Source organism: Balaenoptera borealis, assembly GCF_965194805.1.
Source record: "Balaenoptera borealis genome assembly, chromosome: 12".
NCBI lineage: Eukaryota > Metazoa > Chordata > Mammalia > Artiodactyla > Balaenopteridae > Balaenoptera > Balaenoptera borealis.
In genome coordinates this window covers 16,225,223-16,240,095 of record NC_138869.1, presented here as the reverse complement: position 1 = coordinate 16,240,095, position 14,873 = coordinate 16,225,223, and the positions used below count along the sequence as shown (strand labels likewise).

Below are 14,873 nucleotides of genomic sequence, written 5' to 3'. Positions count from 1 at the left end.
CTCATTTATTTCCTAAAACAGTGGTAATTCTTTAAGCAATCATTTGAATTTAGAATTTTCAAGCATTTGGGAGAAAAAAATTATCATTTTGAGTGCCTACCAGGTGCTAGTCATACTACTGAGTGATTTGCATTCATTATCTCCAAACATCAAAACAACCCAGCAAGGCAGGCACATCAGTAAGGGTCCCAGCAGAGTTTAAAGTCATCTAACAAGGAGTGCTGTAGTAACTTGAGGCTAGAAACAGCACGTGGGGACTCAGAGAAACTAGCAAATGGCAACAGGAACCATGGCTCTCTGTGGAGTGAAGCAGTCAACCCTTGTGATACACTAGGGAGATGGCCAGGAAAACAGATATTCTGAACTCACTGTTCACCGGCCCTCTCATCTTTTGCTCGTTACCCCCGCCTTCACCCTCCACTGACTGAACACAATTGGAACCAGAGGCAAGGGATCCCATTGGTGCAACCTATTTGAGTGCCTGGGCACACAGTAGGATGGATAACGGTGAAAAGTGGATCTAGAGGGAAGAACAGAAGTTATCCAGCACAGACCACTCTTTTATGTTCCCTCATGATTTACTTTTATCTTTAATCCTGTGAAAGGAAAATCAAAAAGGAGTTGGTATTGCTAAGAGAGCTCTCTAAAATGAAGCCTGGAGGTCATTGAGGAAGTGGGACTTAATGCATGTCTCAGCCTGGATGAAATGTGAACTACTGACCACTTAATGTCTAATGCAGGCATCCAGAACATCTGCAGAACATCTGTTCCAGAAACTCAAGATATTTATTGGACCCTTACACTAAATAACTCATGACAGCTTATCCCTTAAGAACAAATATTTTCTTTTTACATCAGGCCAATCATAATTCTTCCAAGACAACTTTAACAGCCTCATGGCTTTTGCCTTTATAAGCTTCTGAATCTCTCTTCCACAAACACTCTTTCAGTTTTACCGGAGTTTGTGTCTCCCAGGTTGCAATTCCGAAGGCCTCAAGTAAAGCTCTTTGTTCTTTGCAGCCTTGTTACTAAGATACTAATTATTGTTTGACAATCCAGTTGAAAGGATGCCAAATCAGGATGGGATGATGTCAATTTCAGTCATCTTCCCAAATGAAACCCCAAACATGAGCAACCATCAGTGTTTTTCATAAAGTATATCAGAGTGAAAGAGGGAGATAACTATTTAACATAAAATCTAACTGTTAACAGTCTCTGTAGCTTCTGTATCTGAGCACAAGGCCTCAGCTGGTAAACACAGCAGCCAGCCTTTGTCCACCACTATTGCATGCTCCCTTTACCCTCTGCCTGCTTCTCAAATGGATGTTGTTCTTTACTCCTAAGGTGACTCAAATCTTTATCCCTGAAGAATCTGAATTCTTGGAGGTTTGTCTTTATTGGGGTGCTGCCGATGTCCACTGACCAGGACTACTGGGCCAGAGGCACCACAGCGGACCCTTTTGGTCCCAGGCATAACTCTCCTCACTCCATTGTGTGACAGCAACTTGGCTCCCCCTGGTGGTCAGGATCAGTCACCCTGCTAAGTACAGTGAGCTCTTTTCTACCTGCTGGTCAGCAACCCATGGAGCTCGTAATGGCCACGTGCAGTTGCAGCTCCAGTTCACTAGAACTACGACTGTATCCCATTTGGAAGCATTCTTTCTTTGAACATCAGGATCTCTGGAACACGAAGCAGAAGTTCTTCCCATGGGTAATTGGGTGTATTTGTAAGACCAGCCACTCCCATTTCCACCCTTGGTTCTGACAAAGAGTCTCTCCTTGGCCAAACTTTAGTCAGGCTCCTCTGAATGCTCTTCTCAACAAGGCCCGGACTTTTGGGCTTCTGTGTTCATCTCTGTATCGTCCATTTTTAGCAAGAACTCTGCTAACTCAGTTTAACCTAATCCCCCATCCTCAATATCTGATCATCTCAAATCTAATCAGGTTCCTCATCCTCCATCTTCCCCCAGGTGATGTCTGAGGTCCCTGGCCTGCCTTCAGCAAGAATTCTAATTAGTAATTACTAATGCTTCCTCTTAGTAATTTTCTGTCCAATCACCCCCACTCTCCTTCTTGGCTATAAATTCTCACTTTTACTCATTGTTTTCTACTGTCTCTACCCTACTGCAAAACCCCATTGTAGAAGTCTCTCTTACATAAAGTATTCCTTACCATCTTTCACAAGTATCATAAATAATTTATTTCTTTAACAGTTCCAAGATCTAGGCTTTCTGTCTATAGGGAATGATACTATATCCTGACCATTTGTTGTGAGGCATGTATACCACATCATGAAGGAAGCACTCCAAATTTGTAGATTATCTTTGTACTAGTCATTCCACTATTCTGTTAAGTAGCTGCTTCTAGGTGAAGACCAATGAATTCCATGGGCATGAGCTGACTATGGCATGCTTTTTTGCTGGAAAATGTGACTCTGAGTCAGAGATGATATTGAGATACCATTGTGATAGCAGAGGAGCAGAGAACAGGGACAGCAAATATACATATGAAATATGTCTTTATCCTATGAGGACAAATAAAAGTCCCCTCTGTGAAGTAAGAGGTCCAACATAATGAATCTGTCACCAAGTAACCACTGTTCCCTTTAGGAAATGGTTCCATGTAGCTGGGACATTAGCCTCTGCTGTGGGCATGTTAAGCACTTAGCCTTTTTGAGAGAAGTCTATGTTGTTGAGCCCATGAATGCTAATCCCTTCTTGGCCCCATGGCCATTTATTCAGGAGCCCACTGAGCAAGCACTGGAGCATCCACCGAATGGGTGTCTCATCCACCTGGTTACCTAGAGCATCAGCCACAGTGGGTGCTTTCAATGGTCATCAACACAGAACACAAATATCTATGCTTACTCCAAAAAAGTCCATCCACATACTTCTTCCACAATATTTTGACATCCAGAGGGTGCCCACTACCATTGTCCAAAGCGAACCTGAAACCAGTGGGTAAGGATAGTAATTGACATATTTCATAGGTCATCCTCCCAGAGTGCAGAACAAGCTAGAGAAGGATGAAGACTGTCTCCAGAGGGCAAAGAAACCTGGCTCAGTAGATATTATCGTCCCTTTTTTAGATAAAGAAACTGGGACATCAAAAGGCTAAGTAGTTTGCCCAAAGTCACATAGCTAGATGAGGAAGCAGAGATTCAAACCTTCCATTCTAAAGCTTGTGCTCTTCCTTAGGCCATTTACAGCACGTGGAAGAAAATAAAGCCTCTCAGCTTCTGTCATGGAGAATTAGGTTCATCTGAGATGCAAACCAATTACCAGCTTAAAATGTTTTCTGCATTGATAAGTAGAATCCACATTTCCTCCTATGGTCATTAAAATTAAATCTTAAAGATTATGATAAGCAAGGAATTCAAAGAGCTTTATTAGCTTGCTCAGTGGAATGTGTTCTTAAAGAGGGCTTTACTTCCAATTGTCAGCCCTCACACCATAGCCCTTAAGCAGTACTATCTTACAGTAACATAATGCAGCCATATCAACAATTTTAAAGTTGTTCTTTTTACTCTTTAAAATGAGGCTACATTTTAAAAAATAAAAAGAACATAGATAAAATTAATTTTAATAATGTACTTTATTTAACCCCATATGTCCAGAATATCATTTCAACATGTAATCAATATAAAAATATTCATAGGATTTTCACATCCTTTATTTGATATTAAGTCTTCAAAATCCAGTTTGTCCTTTATACTTATGCCACATCTCAGTTCAGACCAGCCACATTTCAAGTGTTCAGTGGATGCATGTGGCTGATGCCTGCCATACTGGATGGCACCATTCTGGAGACAAGAAGGTCTTCCACTGGCTGGCTGTGTCTTCTAAACATCTCTTATATTCCTCATCTTGAAATTGGGAATAATGATACACTTGGGAATTAAATGAATAATAACAATAATAGTAATACAAAATAAGAAGAAGAAGAAGAGCTAGATTTATTTGTCATGTGACAGGCACTACTAACTCTTACCGGACTTACGGCATTTAATTCTTATAACAAAATATAAGGAAAATCAAGACATAAAATGATCAAGTATCTTGCCCTAGGACATAGCTAGGAAATAACAATTTGAGCAGTTGCAATCTGATTTCAGCATCTGGACTCTTTTATGAGAATAATAATAATAAAAGCAATAATAATGACAGCTACCAAGTATTATATTTTAATAAGATAAGAGAATTGTAACTCAAACCTCAACAAGGCCAACCTTGCATGATATATGGAGCCATTATTAGGACTGTCCCAAGGAGCTTATAATGTAGAGAGAAAGAACACAGGGGAAGAAATTACTAATCATTTAAGGCAGTTTATAGCATGTTAACAGGCAAAAAAAGGTGAACTCTACAGAAATCCAGGGTAGTGATCAACATGGGCTGTCATAGTCATGATAGTCTTTCCAGAAAGAGCTGGTACTTAGGGTCCCATATGGGAGAAGTAGGCTATGACCAGCAAATGCAAGTAGGGTCAACTTCATGAACATGTGACCTGTGCAATCACACAAGGTCCTATAATCAGAAAGGCCCCACACTCGGTCTAATGCTGTCTTGAAATTATTAATAATTTTATCTTTGAAGTTGTGTTTTTAAGTGAAGTGTGCTGGGACAATGAAGCATGTGCATGAACAGAAGAAATACACGTAATATGCAATGTTAAGTGTCCACCTCCATTTCTTGCCACTCTATTTGCATATTGTGTTCACGATGCCTTATGAGCAAAGAATTGCAGTAGACCTACAACGTGTGGGAGTTCAGAGAGACTCAAAGCAAGTACAAGGTAAGTATGTTATGACTACAACTGAATAAGCAGATAACCCCAAGAGGCCACAATTTTCATTTGAACAAAAACTTGCTTTGAACACAAAAAAGACGGTAGCATTCTGAGAAACACGAACAACCAATGAACCCTATCATATCTTTCCCATTTGGTTACTTCCCTGTATTAGCCAACCACTCATACTGAAAATGAGGACACAGAAGAAAAGGGAAAGACAGAGAGCTAAGCATAGTTTCTTTTCCTTCTAGTCCTTTCTTATTCATCAGTAAGTCTAAGGTAGAGAGTGTCAGTAGAACATGTGCTTATCAAGAACTGAAGAAATAACAACTGATTTAGCTTTGTGCAGCATTTTCACAGTTCTGATAAGAATAAAATATATATGTACAAGCTATGAAAAACAAATTGAGTAATTTTGGTGATTCTGCATACAAGCTAAATGCCTTATATTTACATTTAAAACTCACATTGAACAATATTACATGAATGGTAAAATTCCTGCTAATAATTTAAATTTTTAATTTTTAAAAAATTTAGAACAATATTAAATAGCAAATAAAAATACCAGGACAAATCAAGAGAGAGAGAGAGAGAAACCATGGAGGAAAGGAAAAAGCTTTATATTTTACCACGTGTAATGACACTTTTTTTTCTGCTTTTGAACACGGGTGTCCACATTTTAATTTTGCACTGGGTCTCACAAATTATGTAGCCAACCCTGACAGCAAGCATGCAGCTTTCCCCTTTCATACATTTAAGGCAAATGTTATCACATACGGCACTCTCATTGAGCCCATACATGACATCACAATCCTTCTCAAAGCAGTGCTCCAAGGAGCAATCTAAGCAGGTACACATGTTAAATCTATGGACATCCCCCAAAACCAAACCATGCAGATAGAAGGGGAGTGGCAATCCAGGCAAAGAAAATACTGGGTGGTGTGCATGATGGTAAAGAACAGGCCAAGCTTGCTAAACTCTCTGTGAACTATCAACTCCCTGTGAACCCACCATTCCATCTCCATGTATGAAACAACATAACAAAAGTCAACTTAATAAACGAGGTAATCAGATTCATATCTCATTAGTTACAGAAGTGGTCCACAATTTAGAGCTCTTTTTAACTACATTAGCGTAGAAACCTTTGAAAAATATATAATGCAATAAACTGATCAATATTTCTACGGTGCTTATTATTCTATGGTGCTGTTTTAAGTGATCTGTGTATATCAACTCATGTAATCCATACAACAACCCTATGTGGTAGGTACTGTGATTATGCCATTTCTATATGTGAGGAAACTGGAACACAGAAGAGTTAAATAACTGGCCCATAGTCATCAGCTAATCAATAGCAGAGCCAGCAGTTGAATCAAGGCAGGATAGATATAGAGTTTGTACTACTATAATCTCTTGAAGGAGTCTCTGCAGAAGGTGTCCACCACAAACATGGCAATATTTTGTAAAAGATGCTGCATCTGGATGCTCTTGGTGGCGTGGGGGTCTTGCAGTCTCAGGCCTTCTACCATTTGACATTCTTTGTCATCTGGACTCTAGAGCAGTTCTATTTGAGCTGCCTCATAAAGTACCTGATGAACAATTTCACCTGTTTCAGTCCTTCCTACTCTAACCAAAGGGTTCAAGCTCAGTTCAAGAAATAAGAACATTCAGGACATCAGCTCAGCCAGTCAAAATATCTTATATTCCGGTTTTTGTAAATATTATTATTTAATACCTTCCTTTAATCCTTAAAATCACATACTAGAATTTTGGAGCCAGAAGAGTCCTTAGAGATCATCTAATCCAGGGATAATAGAAAGGTTTATCTCACATGCCCACTCTGATCTGATCAGTTGGTAGTAGATGCGTGGAGCAACTTGATGACAAGGATTTTGAGGCCACTTTGGAGCATATCGGGATAGAGTACATATCTGATAAGTGATGGGTATAGAGAGGGAGCAGCAGAGGCTCATATGCTATCCTGGCAATATAGCAGAGCACTTAAGAATATGGGTTTTCGGGTTAGATTTCCAAAAATCCAAGTCTTGCTTCACTGCTCTCTGATGGGGCAACAATGACCAAGTTATTAAATCTCTCTAACCATCAATTCACTTATTTGTAACATGAGGATAATAAAATCTACCTCACAGGTTGGTTGTGAGAATTTAACAAAATAATACACGTAACATGATTGCTGGAGCATCTAACATACCCTAAATACTCAGCATATTATTATTACATATTGGCCATAAGCCATTTGTTGTGTCTGGCATGGTTCCTAGAGGAGACAGGCAGCAGCAGTGCCAGGCATACGTCATTTCTGATCTAGTCCCAACTCTTTAAACATACAGATGGAGAAACTGCAGCTGTAACAATCTGGGACATTCTCCAAATCACATGTGTTGTCTTCCTCAAAAGTGGAGGCCCTCAAAGAACACCGGGTTCTTGCCCTGACTCGGCTCACGAGCCACACGCAACCCTGGGCACATCACTGCTCTCTGGACTTCAGCTTCCTTATTTACAAAATACAGGAATTAGAATCTAATTGATCTCCACAGAGCAGTCACACCCAGGTGGTCCTGTGTTTCCAGGGGGTGAGGACACTTTTCCCATAATTCAATGGATATTACAAACAGCAATTCTTTCTTTCCAGTTTTGACAACTTTGGTATTAACTAACCACTAAGGTGTTCTTTTCACAGAATATATGTTCCATTTGCTTTGTTCTGAAAATTCAGGTTTTTAGTAATGAAGGCCACAGCTGGACACCAAAAGATTACACAATTATGTCTTCAGCATGCCTCAGGGGGTCTAACAGGCTATGACCCACAACGATCATATCAGCAGCTTTTCACTTCCTCTTGAGTCTCAGCCAAGGTGGTGTTGTGGTGCACTTCCCAGATTATCTCTCTCCAACTCTCTCCCTAAATTCAGACTTTCTGGACATATTCTAATACTTTTTTAAAAATTATTTTTATTGAGGTATATTTAACAAATAAATGGACCTATGATATTACTTTAACCAACCCTTTTTTTTTTTCAGTTGAGTCCAGCACAGCTGGATGCCCTGCTTCAAAATCCAACACTGAATTGAAACCACTGGGCAAAATCCAGGTTTTTATTAATTTTCTGATAGGCATTAAATTCTAATAAACACACAAACAATGGTATGAAAAGAAAGAAAAAATATAGACTTAGGAACAAGCATATATATGTCATAAAACACATATTTGTACTTGACGGTTTGTATACATGTTTTAAAGTCTTCCCAGCTCAAGGATTATTAGAGTACTGGTTTTGTAAACCAGGAATCACATATTCAGATTTAACTAAGACCTTCCCAATGTATTTCAGAGAAGTATAACACAGAGGTTAAGAATTTGGACTCAAAAGGCTAATTATTTGGGTTCAAATCCAGACTCTTCCATTTTCTAACCTTGAGCAAGTTATTAAATTGTCTTACCTCAGTTTGCTCATCTGTATAATGGGAATGATAATGACTAACCTCATAGGAGTTGTGAGGACTCAGTGAGGTAATGCACATTAAGTGCTTAGCCCAGTGATTGCACATATTTCAAGACAATGGTGAGTGCAAGCCTCTTGGATTGATGACTTCAGTAATCAATTTATTTATTTCCTCTTATTTTGCAGATAAAGAAACAAGTTCAGAAAAGAGCTGTGTTACTTGCCTAAAGTTGAGCAGACCAAGGTAGGATGCTACAGAGCCAGGAGCAGAACCCAACTTTCCTAAACCTCAGGAAACCTGAGGTGGAACCCTGATTGATACAATACCTGGCCCACAGCATTTACTCAATGAATATTAACTGCTAATAGTGTTAGTAGTATTTTGTTATTTTTAAAATATTATTTATTGAACCCATAGAAAAAGCCTTCAACAAAATGACTCTAAGTGTAAGAATACGTTTTTGTCTTTGTCTAAAATTCTCCTAAGGATGATGCCTGCAACAAGTTAAGTAGAAAAATTGTATACAGATAGATAATGATAAAGCAAATATGGAAAAATATGAACATTTGGGGAACCTGGTAAAAATATATGGGAATTCTTTGCATTATTTTTGCAATTTTTTATGTCTGAAATCATTTTAAAATAAAAAGTCAAAATTTTTTAAATAATAAAAATTAATAGAATTAAATTAAAATTAAAATTTTCCAACAGATTGACTCTGGCAACATCCAAAGGTCTGAGGCAAGGATTGCTGATGTGGAGTGAGAGAGATTAGTATACAATGCCTATTTTTTAATTGCAGATACTATTTAATAACCAACTCAATTTCTCATATTAATTGTGCAATATCTCTATGAACTATTAATAAGTAGAGGTTCAAAAGAGAAGAAGATTATATTCTGCTTAGGGAGAATGGAGGGAGAATGGGTATGATTTCACTAGAGAAAAATGAATGATGAAAAGGCTGAAATCTGGGGCCATCTGCTGGGATGCGGCTTTGTTCGAACACATCACTTTTGATTAAGAGATTGCAAACTGACTTGTTATTAAAATTATAATTCAAACTTTGTTGGTGGCTACACAATTAGAACCTCGCAGACAGGCCGCCTACCCTTTAAACATGACATTTGAGTTAACACTCTGTCCTTTTGCCAAGACACACACTACTAAAAATCACTGGAAACTGAACGCACTGAAGTTCAGCAATCAAACCCCAAATGCTGATTGTCACTGCTCAGTGCCCACAGTGAGAAGTTTCATTTAGGCTTATGAGGATGCATCAGCAGACCAGAGCTTATCACCAGGGCATCTGTGGACTGCCCCCCACTGTGACTGTGAAACACCCAGGAGACACAAAGAAAAATCTACATGCCTCATGACTTCATCTAATTTCCTCAGTCTTCTGCTATCACTATCTTCCATTTGCAATCTGTTCCAAGGAGAGCACAGACTACCCAAAATTAGGGTCTTAAAGTAGAACTTAAATCTCTGACTTCTATATTTTACAAAGTAGTCTTTAAAACCTACCAAATATGCAATACCTTGTTAGACACTGCCCAGAAATATATGAGGCACCATCTCCATCTCTCTATTTAAAGAGAGTTTATAATCTATGGGAAAGATAAGACATATAAATATACACCAGAAACAAGTATGACATCATCTTTGGCCACACAGACATCCCAAAAGGAAAGAGATTAGAAATGAATTTTGTGGGATGTTCACCATAATGTTAACTTGTTTTCTCTGAGTTGGGTTGATTTTTGCCTTCTTCTTCTTAGTACTTTATACCTTGTTTGGATTTTTCTGGTAAGTATGAATCATTTTTACAAAAAACAATACTGCTATTTCAAAAAAGAAAAAGCACTTCATGGAGGAAATGGTACTTTTTAAATGGATATTATTTGGTAGAATAATAGTAAGTTTGTTGGGTGCCTGGTCCCCACGTTACCTCCTTGGGACATCATTAAAGGAAGAGAGGCACCTCCTCCATGAGCATGAGCAAATTCACAATTCCCCACTACTTGCTCCTAATTATCCTCTCAGTAAAGTCCAGGAATATGCAAGTGGCACAAAAGGCAAGGCTCTTTTCTTTTCTGTAGTCATTCCAGCAGTTCCAATGGAATGACTACAGAAGAGGCTACACAGGAGCAGATGTTTCAGGAAATGCTGTAATTTGCCAAAGAGAAAAAATCAGCTAATGAGAACCAGCTCATGGTTCTGACCTGCCTGTGAGCAATTGTCTACTCACTGGTCGGTCATAGCAGCCAATGGAATGATGTCTTCTCAGAGGAAATAACTCACCCCCGCTGTAGAGAATCTGCATACAACGCAACTCTCCCATCCCAGAACCCTATAACAGTCTACGCTTATATTGCTTGACTGGTTAGAACTAAACCTTTTCCAAAAACAAGGTAACGTCATGAAGCAGACAGAACACAGGACTGAGAAACAGAAGACATAAGTTTCTTCCCTACTTCGGCACACAGCATAATGTGCAACCTTTGATTCACGGAGCCTCTTTTGAGTTCAATTAGCAACATTACTCTCTAAATTGAGAATGTTATCACCTTGCACTTACTACTTTACAAGGTTATTTTAGAGATTGGTAAATAATGTTTGTTAACATTTTTCATACCTTGCAAAAACAAAGGATTATAGTTATGATCTCTATATTTTGGAAAAACATAGTGTGTGGTTATCTTGTTTAAAGATGACAAGAGGACTTTTTTCCTCCAGAAACACCAATCCCACATCTTTCCTGGATTTTAACCTAACAGGAAGGTGTCAAAAAGACCATCTTGAATTTTCAAGTGACTACAAGTGAATGAAATACAAGTTTTATATTGTGTATCTTGATTCATTCATTCAAGAAATAGACACTGCCTATCTACCATACGCATTTTAATACAGAAGATCTATTGCTGTACGATAGATTCAGAAACATATTAGAGGTGGGCCAGCCACTTGGGTAATCCAAGCAATATCATATAGGGGAAGCTGAAATATAGTCTTTGTGGCACTAAATTATTATAAATGTAATAAGATGAAGAACATGTGTTTACCAGAACTCCAATTAGGGAAAAAATATATATGGCTGGAAACAATTACTTACTAAACTGCTTTGGATGTTCTGTGAGACCCTACAAAGGCGCATCCAAAATAACTACATTCCAAATCTGAATGAAGTGAACTCAAGAGAATGGGAAGATAACTAGAGACAGTGAGAACAGACAACTTTTTTGAAGAGTTCTGCTAAAAAGGGAGCAGAGTAATGGGGGATGGTCAATGAAGAGTGACATAGGATCAATATGCTGTAGTTGTTGCTATTGTTTATTGTTGAAGATGAGAGAAATTTATGCAACTCTATATACTTTGTCAGTAAAATAGAAAATAGAAAAAAAATGGTTGCCTTCAAACAAAGGTAGATGTGAGAAGCTGAGGGCTTTGACTTTGCTAAGTTTAAAATATATACTTGGGGGCTAGAGATTAGACAATAGAGATGAGGTGGGGGGCTGCTACCAGTAGTGATTTTTCTCTACTTTATTTCATATAGTGCTTAAACTCACCTCTAAATGAACAAACACTTAAGTACATCTACTCAAACAAGCATCAAATTATTAGCCTGTAAGAGAGCCTCATGTGTCTTGTTAAGTTGTGAATAGTCCTGTTTGAAGGACTACACCATTATAAAGTCGAAAACTATAAGTGAAACAAAGTTCATTCTTTCAGACACTCAATCACGTCCATGTTTCTTATACTTCTCTAAAACCACTGTAGACAAGACTGATGTCATATGGCAGTACATGGAAAAAACAATAATGCTAAGGAGACTTGATGTTCTTTGTTCTCCTTTGTCTTTTAAATTTCTTTTTAACTAAAGAACTACAAATATGAGACATGAAGCTGTTTTGATACAAGGCCCAAAAAGGGACAGAAATATTATTATTTTGATGTTACACTAGACATTCCTCCTACAAAAATAGATGATGTCCCAATGATTTGACATTGGAATTCATAATTCTTTCCCTCCTCCTTCTCCCAGAAAACCAACAAACAAATACATAGACCACCAGTCAAACACAAAAAGTGTATAAAATTGAAATTTGCAAATGTCTGAAATAAAGCTCAATCTGGGAAGCAGTCAATGTATCCCTTGGTGCAAGTTAATGCCGACCGCCTCCAACAAGATCCACAGCAAAATGAGGCTGAGATTTTAAACACAGAGAACACAAGAATAAGGGGCATTAAACAACCTAGCTGATGAGGCAAAATATGCATCACCCCAGTTATGATATGTATTTAAAACACTAAACCAATAAGCCCCACAGTGTTTATACAACCCAGAATCAGAGGAAAATGGAATTACCATTATTAAATTTAGGTAAACTAAAACCTAAAACAAAGAAACACAAGAACCTGGAAACCACACTTACTATTTCGGCTTCTTCTGCACCTTATTTGGGAACTTCGTACCCTTGGAAAGTCACTTTACCTCTCCGGGACTAATTTTCCTCTGTGAAATTAAGTTAGATTAGACGATATTTACAATGCTGAACAGCTACATAATATAACACAGGGGAGTTATAAAGCCTGGGGTCCAATACCTGATCTGTCAGAAAGTGTTGGGAAAGTCATTTAACCTTCCCTGAGCCCCAGAATTCCTCATCTATTAAATGGAGACAAATTCACCTGCTCTGCCTACCTTGTGTGGCTGAAGAGAATTGGATTGAAAGTGGTTAGAGAACTGTAAATGTTATACAGTTATAATTAAGTAGAAGGATTATGATCAAAACATCTAACAGAAAAGATCTTTTCTTCTTAATTTCCAAAGGTAAAACAAAATGTGATAATTCTACTGCTCTGAGCAACTTTGGAGCCAATAGCTGATGAAGTATTGGAGATGCAGTGTGGAGTAGTGAGACTCAGAAGACAAATTCCCACACAGACTCTGTGTGACTTCAAGCAAGGTACTTAGTCTGATTTCCCTCAGCTTCCAGATCTCACAGAGCTGGGCAAATTACAATACTTACCAATTACTGAACGCTTAATACTTGCCAGGCATTGCTTTTCACATACCTTCCTTCTGTTATACCTCAAAATAGCCCTATGAGATAGGTAATATCATCATTCTCATTTTACAGGTGAAGTAACTGGCACTGCACCAGGACTTAACTTGCTTAGGGTCACCTGGTGTTCAGTGACAGGCAATCAGTCTGATTTCAGCGTCTATGCTATTGACCTCTAATCAACAGTTCTCAAACTTTTTGGTCTGAGAACTGAAAAATTACTGAGGAGCCCAAAGAACTTTTATTCAGAATTATATCTGTTGATATTTACTATATTAGAAATTTAAATTGAGAAACACTTTAAACTTTATGAACTCATTTAAAAATAAGAATCATAAACCTATTATTACATGTTAACGTAAATAAAATATTTTGTGAAAAAAATTACATTTTTCCAAAAACTAAAATAATGAGAAGAGTGGCACTGTTTCACAGTTTTGGGAGACTCTTTAATGTCTGGCTTCATAAGAGACAGTGAGAGAAATGGATTACCTCCCAACTCCATCCCCCAGTGGCAATAAAACAAAATAGTATATAAGCAAATGGAAAAGAAACTAGAAAAAGATCATTACAATTATATAAGCACCATTTTAACATTTATCTAATAAGCATCTTAAAATTTCTAAATTAGAAGGTCACCACATTTAGTGAATGAAATGGAATAATAATCATAATGAGATTCTAAATTGCATTTTATACTTCAGTGATAATCCCAGACAAATCAGCCGTTACTAGCAATTACTGATAATTTATTTTTGTTAACAGCCTGAAAAAGTTTTTGAAGGGAAATTAATGATCGAGAGTTTGATTAGGAAAAAAAAAAATGTATACGCCTATTTGATTCTAAGAAGGTCTAATACAAATCTTCCTAAGCAGAAGCATGGTCTAAGCGGGGGAAAGGACGACAAATGAAGGACTAATAAGGCAGGGAGACATAGTTTGATTCCTGTGAGAAGATGGGGTTAGAGGCAGCATCTGAACTCAGTACTAAGTGTGCATTCTTTCTGCACACCTGTGATTTATTTCCACCATTTCCTTCTTCCAGCCACTGCCATGCCATTCCTTCTTTCCATCTATTCCTTTCACTTCCATACTCAAACAGGGCCAGTCTGCTCTTTATGATGCCATGAACTTGACATTTCACCTCAGGAAATAGGCAAAAATAATATTCTGAATTCCTTTCCCCACTTGAGCCACCAGGTAAACCTCACTTAACACTGAGACAATCTTTATTCACTCACTTTATTCACTTCATTCATAATGCTTTGTGAATAACGATTATCTGTCTTTATCTCCTTCAGGTCTTCATGCAAATATCACCTTCTCAGTGAGGGCTTCCAGGGACATCCATCTAAAATTGCCAGCCCCACCAACATTACCACTTCCCTATTACTTCCCTCTCCTCTCGTTGTTCTCTATTTTTTTTCTATGATATTTATCACTAGCACATTAAAATTTTCATTTATTCATTTTATTTACTTCTATCTCCCCAACTAAAGTGTAGGTTCCATGAAGACAGGTATTATTTTGTATGCTTCTCTCATGGTT

The 14,873-nt window shown here is 37.9% G+C and overlaps 1 protein-coding gene and 1 long non-coding RNA gene across 2 annotated transcripts in view; one reads left to right on the top strand and one right to left on the bottom strand.

Moving 5' to 3' along the window:
- LOC309607158 overlaps window positions 1-14,873 on the bottom strand; it is a 681,872-nt gene that overhangs the window by 484,816 nt on the left and 182,183 nt on the right. Inside the window, exon 5 of the long non-coding RNA XR_014232286.1 lies at window positions 12,693-12,772. This is a non-coding gene — a long non-coding RNA (uncharacterized lncRNA). The remainder of the gene's footprint in view (window positions 1-12,692; window positions 12,773-14,873) is intronic.
- LRRN1 (leucine rich repeat neuronal 1) overlaps window positions 1-14,873 on the top strand; it is a 218,014-nt gene that overhangs the window by 181,356 nt on the left and 21,785 nt on the right. Inside the window, exon 6 of the transcript XR_014232284.1 lies at window positions 8,442-13,226. The gene's annotated coding sequence lies outside the window, so the exon portion shown is untranslated. The remainder of the gene's footprint in view (window positions 1-8,441; window positions 13,227-14,873) is intronic.